This window comes from Triticum aestivum, chromosome 3D (genome assembly GCF_018294505.1).
Source record: "Triticum aestivum cultivar Chinese Spring chromosome 3D, IWGSC CS RefSeq v2.1, whole genome shotgun sequence".
NCBI classification, from domain to species: Eukaryota; Viridiplantae; Streptophyta; class Magnoliopsida; order Poales; family Poaceae; genus Triticum; species Triticum aestivum.
Window position 1 is genome coordinate 605,461,598 of NC_057802.1, and position 10,581 is coordinate 605,472,178.

The 10,581-nt window shown below is 47.5% G+C and overlaps 1 long non-coding RNA gene across 1 annotated transcript; it reads left to right on the forward strand.

Moving 5' to 3' along the window:
• Positions 1-9,005: 9,005 nt before the first annotated feature.
• On the forward strand, positions 9,006-10,552 carry LOC123075849 (uncharacterized). The gene is made up of 3 exons (XR_006436221.1): positions 9,006-9,131; positions 9,215-9,456; positions 10,493-10,552. It is a non-coding gene; the product is annotated as an uncharacterized lncRNA (long non-coding RNA).
• The last annotated feature ends 29 nt before the right edge of the window (positions 10,553-10,581 follow it).

A 10,581-nucleotide genomic window follows, 5' to 3' on the forward strand; every position in this document is an offset into this window, starting at 1 on the left:
TGCAGTCTGTCAGCCTAGCACCAAAAATGGTTACTTTTGCAGCTTATGTTGCTGCTACTATGTTTGTGCTTGTTTTGCCGGAAACCGATTGCTAAGTGACCTATGTTTTGCTGGAAATGTTGATTCATTTCCATTCCGGCAAATTTCAGGCGCTCTATGTGTGCACTTTCTAGCAAAGGTCATGCCGAAATTTTCCGTGAATTTCGGCATGACTTGTGCTAGAAAGTTGGACATATCGAGTGCTCGAGATTTGTCGCGACGGGAATGAAACGACATTTCCGGCAAAACAAAGGTCACTTTTTTGTCATTATTCACTTTATTATATAAAGCTTGATAATTAAACGACTACGACATTGAACCCTAGGAAACATGACCGACACCGATGAGGCCGGAGGTTCTCAGTCCCAATTAGGTCAAGCACACGCCTACGTCGACTTTCTGGCGGATCAGGAGAGACAGCAAGCTAGGTGTCAGGACCCCCTTGTCATGACGGATGACGACGGTGGTGGCGCGGGCGCCGACACTGATGCCACCAACGACACCGGCACTGAGACTGGCGCTGATGATGTTGCTAACTACAGCACGGAAGGTGGGACCTCCCAAGCTAGTGAGGGAAAGAAGGAAAAGAGGACACGACACCGAAATGAGCTCGGCACCGGAAGACTGGTGGTCACGGCGGTGCACCCTGGCGAGTTCTAGCCAATAGAGCCGCGGGAAGTGGCAACGTGTTACGGCAACCAACTAGCATGCATCCTACGGGATACAACTAACATCAACACCACGAAAATACGGAAGAATGAAAATTTGAAGAAGCTGCTCCTAACGGTTGCACGCAAGATTCCTATTCCCCGGTCGGAATGACGATGTCGACCCATGGGATGATGATGCCATGAAAAAAATCAACAACAAAGCCCTAGGGAAGTTCAGCAACGCATTGAGCGCTTGGAAAACTAGGGTGAAAAAGGCGATTGAAGTAGACCATGAAACCTATGCCGAGATTGTTGCAGACAATCTGAAAATTACGATAGAGGACTTTGAAAAGTTCAAGGAGACTTGCAATGAAGAAGCTGCCAAGGCCAGGTCGGAGAGAGGCAAGCAGTTGTAGGCAAAGAACATGGGAAACCACCGCCTTGGAAGTCGTGGTTACACGGGAAAGATGCCCATGTGGGCTAAGGAGGACGCAAAACGTGAATGTCAGGGGATCCCAAACCCATTGGCTAAGTTCACCGACCAGCAGGAGCACAACTTCATCAGGGCCCGATTCTCTTGGGACCCCAAAGAAAAGATTTTTTTTTCACTGACGGGCCGACTAGGAAATTCATGAGATTACTGGTAATTATCCTTTTACCACCTTACATATTAGCTTCTAATCAATGAAGTCTACTACATTCTAGTCGCATTCGTAAATGATTCACGGTCTATTTTGCAGAGAGCAACACAAGCTTGCGGCCGAAAGCGACTCATCGACTCAGCCGTCGGTGAAGTACAAGTGGGACACTCCTTTCAACCGGGCCACGAACATAATGATGGGACACCTGCCCGGCTTGCGACCGCAATATGGACGTGTGCACGGCGCCGGGGATGGCGCCACGTGGAAGTACTATTATAACGAGGACCTCGAGGCCAAAGGACAGAGAAAGAAGTTCAGTCAAGTGACTATCGACCAGAAGGTGGCGCTGGCGATGTAGAAAGCAAAAGCTGAGACCAAAGCTGAGATAATCAATGCCTGTAGAGATGATATGGTGGCTGCCTTTACAAGCTTGATTCCAAATGTGGTCACATGGGCGCAACAAAATCCAAACACGCCACCAAGTGATTTTCCGATGCCCAGTTTCACCGGGAGCAACTCAATGAACACCGCACCCATACCCGTACCTAGTATGGCAACCACACCCGCACCTCCTCCAGCACCTGCTCCTGCACCCAGCTCTTACAGCAGCCCTAGCTCCGTCTCTGGCTTGAATGTCGGGCCGTCGACATTGGCTGAGCTTGACGCCCTCACGGTAAATACGCGTCGCACCTTCATCAACTCAACTAATTAATTAATCTGCAGTTGTCGTTCTTTTTGGATCTCTGACGCCGCATGTATATGTCTTTGTAGGCCGACTCCACTCCGTGCACCCTCCTTTACGACATGAAGGCTGGCGGGTTGGTGGATGTGAGGAAGGGTACTATAGTCAAGCCTAAGGATCGATTGTTTCACCGCCGGCAGATGCCTGATAACGCCTTAAGGGTCTCCGTGGCGAGTGTGAAAGCGGGCTACGAGGGTTTCCCTCGTCCGATACAAACCGATGGATAGGATGACGAGACCCCCACGCAGCTTGGCCAATGCAAAAATTGGCCGATCCTGTGGCCGAAAAATCTTCTTCGTGTCGAGGTGGCCGGGAGCACACCAACGGGACCTCAGGAAGGTATGACCACAACCCCACCTACACAAGTACAACCATCGTCTGTGCTGATTGCTGAGATCGAGAGACACGAGGAAGGAGGGCCAACCGTTCCGGTAGATGATGCCATCTGCCCCATGGAAGAGGATATGGATCATGACATGGAGCACCCCGATGACCCTCTCCAGTATTTCAATACCGGCTATGACAACGAAGTAACAATGAGTCAACCATATGAATATGAGATGCATGTTCAAGAGCCGGAACGTCCTCGGGAGTGCAAGAAGTCTTTGTTCATACAATCCTCGCAGGACACGCCTCCAGATGCCGGCTCCACCCAAGCTCAACTAATTAGCCAGAGTCGTCCAATGCTGAGCCCGACAACACTAGGGGTGGTGCTCAGGGAGGGTCTGACAGACCCACGAGCACCTGAGCCCACCAAGAAGAAGCAGAGGAAGAGACCGACGGCGAGAAAATCCAATAAAGCTAGCAATGTTGGTTCTAGCAGCCAGCCGCCTTCGACCAAGGTTGACAGTGTACCGATGAAACATGCGCCATGAATCCATGTCGCGGGAGAGCCAATGGTACCGGCGAATGCACTAGCTGCCATAGCAGGGGGTCTCAGGAGACTCCATGACCATGTGCTTTCGACAGAGAGAAGCCTCCTCGCCTCGGATGATCCAGGATACCCACTTTATACGGTTCATGTGCCGAGCAGTTGCAAGATGTATGTCCACACATGCCCCGCGGACCTCTTCTTCCTGAGGTTTGATTACATCTTCCAGATGTTTCAAATGAGGACACTCGATTTTACGTTCGTCCGCCTGTATGCGCTGCACATGAACTACATCCTCAGGAGAGAGCAAGTCACCGGTCTTGCGGTCGTGGACCCATACTACATGCATGAGGGCTTCTTGTCAATCAACGACGCCAACCGTCAATATGTGAGTCGTTACATCGAACAATTCTTGGTCAGCAATAAGGACAAAGAAATGATTCTCCTACCTTATCATCCCAGGTAAGTCATCCGCGGATAGCACTATAACACATTCGTGCATTTCAATAGTTACTTTGCACGCATGGAGGCTAACTTGATCGTGTATTTTGCGCAGCGGGGGGTGTCGTGCCGTTCTCATCGTTCTTTACCCGCGTTACTCCCGCACTCTATATTTGGACCCATCGAAGAACATACAAAAGAAAGATTACACACCCATAAAGTATGTTCTGGACAAAGCTATGCTGGGCTTCAGCATGCGGGGTGGCTACATCCAATGCAAAAAAACAAATAAGGCCGGGCCTTGTTTCGGCCACAAGACTGACTTCTGTTGCATCCAGCAACCGGCAAGAAGTGAGAACGATGGATTCTACGTCATCCATCTAATGATGGAGTACAGAAGGGATGTGCAATCACTTTGCATGAAATCTTCATCCGATACCCATATCCAGAGATGGGCTGAAGCCTTTGGAGCCGTGCCGGATAATCAACTTCGAAATGATTTCTACCGGATCCAGCAGGAAATTGTGTCCATCATCATGAAAGATGTCCTCGAAGAGAATGGGATGTTCTACGGCGGCCCAACAACAACAACAACAACAACAATCCACGGCCACCACCCCCTGTTGACAACTTGACCCGCTTCCTAAGGCTGAATCCGCCAGTGTTCTCTAGCAGCACTGAGCCAATTGTGGCCGATGATTGGCTCCGCAAGGTCGGAAGGGAGTTAGCCACTGCTGGATGCACAGATGCAGAGAAGGTGCGCTTTGCCGCACATCAGCTTGATGGACCTGCAGCCTCTTAGTGGGAGAACTACACCACCACTTATCCGGCCGACACCATGACATGGGATCAATTCCAGCAGGCGTTTCGCACCGCTCATGTCTCAGCTGGAGCCATGAGTCTGAAGAAGCGTGAGTTTCGCAACTTACGCCAGGGGAACCGTACTGTGGGGCAGAACGTGGATGAGTTCAGCAAATTATCTCGCTATACCCCAGATGATGTGGCCACAGATGCCGCAAAGCAGGAGAAGTTTCTCGAGGGACTCAATGATGAGCTCGGAATGCAGCTAATGGTGGCTACCTTCAACAACTACCAGGAGCTGGTAGACAAGGCCACCATACTTGAAGGCAAACAGCAGCAGATTGATAGCCACAAGAGGAAGTATAGTCAGGGGAAGTACAACTCCGGAGCTCAACAGAAGCCCCGCTATTCCCCCTACTCGGGAGGACATACCCATCACACCCATGGAGGACATAATCATGGAGGACATAACCATGGAGGGAATGGGAACAATCGTAACCACGACAACAACTCCAAGTCAGGCAATGGAGGCAATGGCAACCAGCATCGTCCTGCCCCGGCTCAGAAGGATCTGAGTCACATCACCTGTTTCAAGTGCCATATGATAGGGCACTATGCCACCGACTGCCCAGAGGCCAAGCAGAGGAATGGAAATGGAAATGGCAACGGAAACTCAGCTACCAAGAAGCCCAATCCTTTTCCTCGTGCTCAGGTGAACCACATCGACGTAGAGGACGTCTATGATCAGCCAGACACTGTGGTTGGTAAGTTTTTATTAAATTCACGTCCAGTATTGGTACTCTTTGATTCCAGTGCAACGCATTCATTTATATCAAGGGTAGTTGTGGAAAAGTACAGGTTGCCCACTAGAACCCTTAGAAGCCCTCTTCAGGTCACTTCCCCAGGAGGAGAAATGACGGCAGGCCTAGGTTGTCATTCAACCCTCAGCATCGGAAATCATGATTTTCCCGCAGACCTCATAGTATTGGAATCCCAGGGATTGGACGTGATCCTAGGCATGGACTGGTTGACGAAGTTCGAAGGAAACATCGATTGTGCCCGCAAGATGATTTTGCTCACCACCCCGGAGCAGAAGAGAATCAAGTATGTATCCAGACGCACAGCGATTAAGAAGCAGGTAAATTCCCTCACGAGAGTTGTATAGGAGGAAGTATCGGTAGTGCAGGATTTTCCCGATGTATTTTCGGAGGAATTACCAGGAATGCCACCAGACAGAGACATTGAATTTCTGATCGAGTTATTACCTGGCACAGCCCCAATATCCAAGAGACCTTATCGGATGCCCCCGAATGATTTGGAAGAGATCAAGAAGCAAATTAAGGAGCTGTTGGAGAAAGGATATATTCGGCCAAGCTCGTCACCTTGGGGATCCCCAGTTCTTTTGGTAGAGAAGAAGGATGGAACTCTGAGAATGGTTCTGGATTATCGTTCGTTGAACGACGTGACCATCAAGAACAAGTACCCTCTGCCGATGATTAATGATTTATTTGATCAGCTAGTTGGAGCCAAAGTATTCTCCAAGATCGATCTTCGATCAGGGTATCATCAGTTGAAGATTCGTGAACAGGATATACCCAAAACAGCCTTCACCACCAGGTATGGTTTATATGAGTATACCGTTATGTCATTCGGATTGACTAATGCCCCTGCATATTTCATGAGCATGATGAACAAGGTATTTATGGAATATCTGGACAAGTTTGTCATGGTGTTCATCGATGACATATTGATTTTCTCCAAGAGCGAGGAAGAACATAAGGAACACCTACGTCTAGTTCTGGAGAAACTCCGAGAACATCAGTTATATGCCAAGTTCAGCAAATGTGAATTCTGGTTGAAGGAAGTCGGATTTCTCGGACATGTTATTTCAGGAGAAGGAATAGCAGTCGACCCCACCAAGGTTGAATCAGTCACCGACTGGCAGTCCCCCACTTTAGTCAAGGAGATCCGCAGTTTTCTCGGACTTGCAGGATATTATCGGAGATTTATTGAGAATTTCTCCAAGATTGCTAAGCCCATGACGGAGCTGTTAAAGAAGGAAACTAAGTACGTTTGGACCGAGGATTGTGAAGCCAGTTTTCAGGAGCTGAAGAAACGTTTGGTTACAGCCCCAGTGCTAATTTTGCCTGATATACACAAGGATTACCAGGTATATTGTGATGCTTCTCGTCAAGGACTCAGAGGAGTGCTCATGCAGGAAGGAAAAGTTGTAGCTTATACCTCCAGACAGCTACGACCTCACGAGATGAATTATGCCACACATGATTTGGAGTTAGCAGCCGTAGTGCACGCACTCAAGACCTGGAGAAATTTCCTTGTCGGAAACAGTTGTGATGTCTATACGGATCATAAGAGCTTGAAGTATATTTTCACGCAGAAGGAGTTGAACCTCAGGCAGAGGAGATGGCTAGAGTTGATCAAGGGCTATGACATGAGATTGCATTACCACCCAGGAAAGGCTAATGTTGTAGCAGATGCCTTGAGCAGTAAGAGTTATGTGAATACCCTTACAGCGGGAGGATTACCCCAGGAGTTAGTCGATGACCTCAGAGAGCTCCGACTGGAGAGGGTACCGAGAGGATATGTCGCCACCCTGGATATTCAGTCCACTTTGACCGGAAGAATCCGAGAAGCCCAGAAGACGGACAAGGAAATTGCAGAGATAAAGGAAAAGATGAGTAACGGAAAGGCTAAAGGTTTTCGTGAGGATGAGCACGGAACTGTATGGTTTGAGGATCGTATCTATGTGCCCAATGACCCAGAGGTCAGGAAGTTAATTCGTCAGGAGGCCCATGATTCACCGTACTCGATTCACCCAGGCAACACCAAGATGTATCTGGACTTGAAGGAAAGTTTCTGGTGGACAGGTATGAAGAAGGATATTGCCGAGTACGTAGCAGTATGCGATGTTTGTCAGCGAGTAAAGGCGGAACATCAGAAGCCGGCAGGGTTACTTCAACCTCTGCCGATACCCGAGTGGAAATGGGAAAAACTTGGAATGGATTTTATCACGGGATTACCCAGGACTTGTTCAGGTTATGATTCTATCTGGGTAGTGGTTGATCGCTTGACCAAGGTAGCTCATTTCATTCCCGTGAAGACCACATATACCAACGCTAAGTTAACCAAGATATACATGACCAGGATCGTATGTCTGCATGGAGTTCCGAGGAGTATCATGTCAGATAGAGGAACACAATTTACCTCAAAGTTTTGGAATCAGTTGCATGAAACTTTGGGTACGAGGCTGGAGTTTAGTACAGCTTTTCATCCGCAGACAGATGGACAGACCGAGAGAGTCAATCAGATTCTAGAGGACATGTTGAGAGCCTGTGCGCTAGACTATGGATCTAGCTGGGATGATGATTTACCCTACGCAGAGTTCTCATACAACAACAGTTATCAGACCAGTCTGAAGATGGCCCCTTTTGAAGCTCTATACGGAAGGAGATGCAGAACACCATTGTCGTGGGATGGTGTTGGAGACCGAAAACTTTTTGGTTCCGATCTTATCAGAGATTCCGAAGAGAAGGTCAAGCTGATTCGAGACAGACTCAAGATAGCTCAGTCGAGACAGAAGAGTTATGCCGACAGTAAACGCAAGGAGATAACGTATGAAGTTGGAGACCGAGCATATCTCCGTGTGTCCCCACTTTGAGGAATCAAGAGGTTTGGTGTTAAAGGAAAGTTAGCACCCAGGTTCATTGGCCCATACAAAATCCTCGAACGCAGAGGAGAAGTTGCATACAAGCTAGAATTGCCGGAAGGATTGTCAGGAGTTCACGATGTCTTCCATGTTTCCCAGCTGAAGAAATGACATGCTGAGATGGCCGATATTCCTTTGAGAGACACAGTGCCCCTAGAGGCCATACAGCTTGACAGTGATCTGACTTATGAGGAGAAACCCGTCAGAATTCTCGAGACTGCGAACAGAATTACCCGCAGCAAGATCATCAAGTTCTACAAGGTTCTGTGGAGCCACCACTCCGAGGAGGAAGCCACCTGGGAGCAAGAAGAAGATCTCCGCCAAGACCACCCGCACCTATTTGCTAGCCAACCTGAATCTCGAGGACGAGATTCATCTTAAGGTGGGTAGGTTTGTAACATCCCAAATTTCCAATTTGGTATGTTTTACAATTTTAGCTAAGCATCTATGCATATTGTTTGAAATTGAGTGGCTTTTGATTTTTTTTTCAGAGGCATTTGAGTTTTTTTTTGAATTTGAACATGATTGGCAACTGAATTTTATTTCAAAAAAAGCCTCACAAATACTTGAGAAAAAGTATAAGAGGAGTAAACATGACACTCCAAAAATGTCAGAAGAAAAATATTGCCAAAAAGTTTGAATTCAAATTTGAATTTTATTTGGGATTTCCAGAAAATGTTTGTTTTAGTTTCTGTTTTGCCTCTGGAAAAATGTCCACGTTGTAGGATAAATTCCCCTAAGAATTTTTTATATATGACCTATATAAAAGTATTATAGATTTCTTTTTTTCTTTTTCCTCTCTGCCTTAATTCAGAAAAAAACCCGAGCTGGCCAGGCCAACCGGCCCAGCCACCCACCCGACGCGGCCCAGCAGCGAGCCGAGCCGCAGCCCAGCCGCGCGCACGCCCGAAGCCGCTCCATCTCGGTCGCCCGATCGCCCCTCTCTCCTTTCTCTCTCTGACCGTGGGGCCCCCGCCATCCCCAACCTCCCGATCCTCCCGCGCCAGAATCTCGCTCGCACCCGACGCCCTCGACGTCCGCGCTCTCCCAAAACCTTACCCCGAGCCTTCCCCTCGCGCAAGAAACCTGCCCTATAAAAGGTCAGGCCTCTCCTCTTCCGAATCCCCCAAAAACCCTATCCCAACTCCACCCGTAGCTCGCGCCCTCGCCGTCCCGATCTCGCTGCTGCCGCCGCAGTTCACCGCTGTTTCCGACGCCGGTGAGCGCCACCTCGACCCCTCTTTCCATCCAAGCACTCCCCTCACCGTTTTCCACCTTTTTTGACAAGGTTTGGTCGCCCAGGTATCGCCGGAGCCGCCGCCTTGAGCATCACCGCCCGTCACCGGAGTTGGAGCTCACCAGGAGCTCTGTCGAGCTCGTGCCACTCGCCACCGTCACCCTCGACCGCCGCTGAGATCACCCCGACGAAGCCCTCGCTCCACCGCATCCGCCCGACGTCTTCGCCACCTTCGCCGATCGCTGGAGACCCCGCCTCGCTCGATGCCGACCTCCGCCACCCTCTGTCGTCGTCAACCATCGCCGTAGTAAGCCACCACCTCCCCTCGCCGTTCGATCTGAAACCTAGGGTCTAGATTAGATCCCGAAGGGGTATGGTTTATTTCATATAGATCGGTTTTAGTTTCGGTTTAGTTTGGTTTAGTTGTTTGCGGTTTAGTTAGACCGGCCCGCGCGGTTTATTTCTGTTTAGCCACGGGCGCGTTTTAGGTACTTTTCGCCTGAGCGTTAGATAGTCCCAGTAGCGCCTGTTGTTTTTTGTTTAGTTTTTTTTTCGCTTCTGTTTTTATCAGAATAGTTTCTGTTTTGTAAAATCTTTATCTTTTAGGTCGTTTATTGTTTTTAGTTGATTCTTTTTTTGTTAGTTTACAAATTTCTTGTAGTTTCGGTAGAAAATAATGTTTAGCCATGTTTTAGTTTATAAAAATAGTTTTATATTAATTTTAGTCAGATTAGTTTTTCTGCTATAAATTGAGCTAGAATTATTATTTTTAGGTGATTCTTTTTGTCCCTGCTTACTTTTGACCTTGCCTAGCATTAGGAACATGTTTGGGTATTTTTAGTTTTATGAAAATTAGTTTTAGTCGAAATCAAGCTTTTCTAGTTTTTATTAGTTTGTTGCTGTTTTCTGTTGTTCTAGTTAGTTTAAAATTTTATTTTAGCTCTTTTTTAATTTAATTTAGATTAGTTTCTGTAGTTACAGAGGGTGAACTTTTATTTACAGTAGAATAAATAAATTTATTTTAGTTTATTGCTAGTGTTGTTTTAGGCATAATGGGAGTTCTATAATAGCTTTTGGTGTGATTCTTTTTGCACCTAGTTTGTATGATGTTTTCCTTTCTGTTAGTTAGCAAAACCCTTGTTTAGGTTCTGTTAAGAATAGTTTTAGTAGGATAAAACTATTTCCTAGTTGTTTGCTTGAAGTAATGAAAACTTTGATTGGAGTTCTTCGAGTTTTCTTTGATTTTTGGTTTGATTGCTTTTGTGTGATTTATGTTAGCTTGCTGTTATGTTAATATGAATGTATGTTTGTATGCTTATTTGTGCTATTGTTTGACTCGGTAGAATTCCCGGAGTGCGAGGCCTGCTATCACGAGTCGCTAGCATTTGAAGACCGTCAGCCAGGCAAGTTATTTGATCATGTTTTACAATAC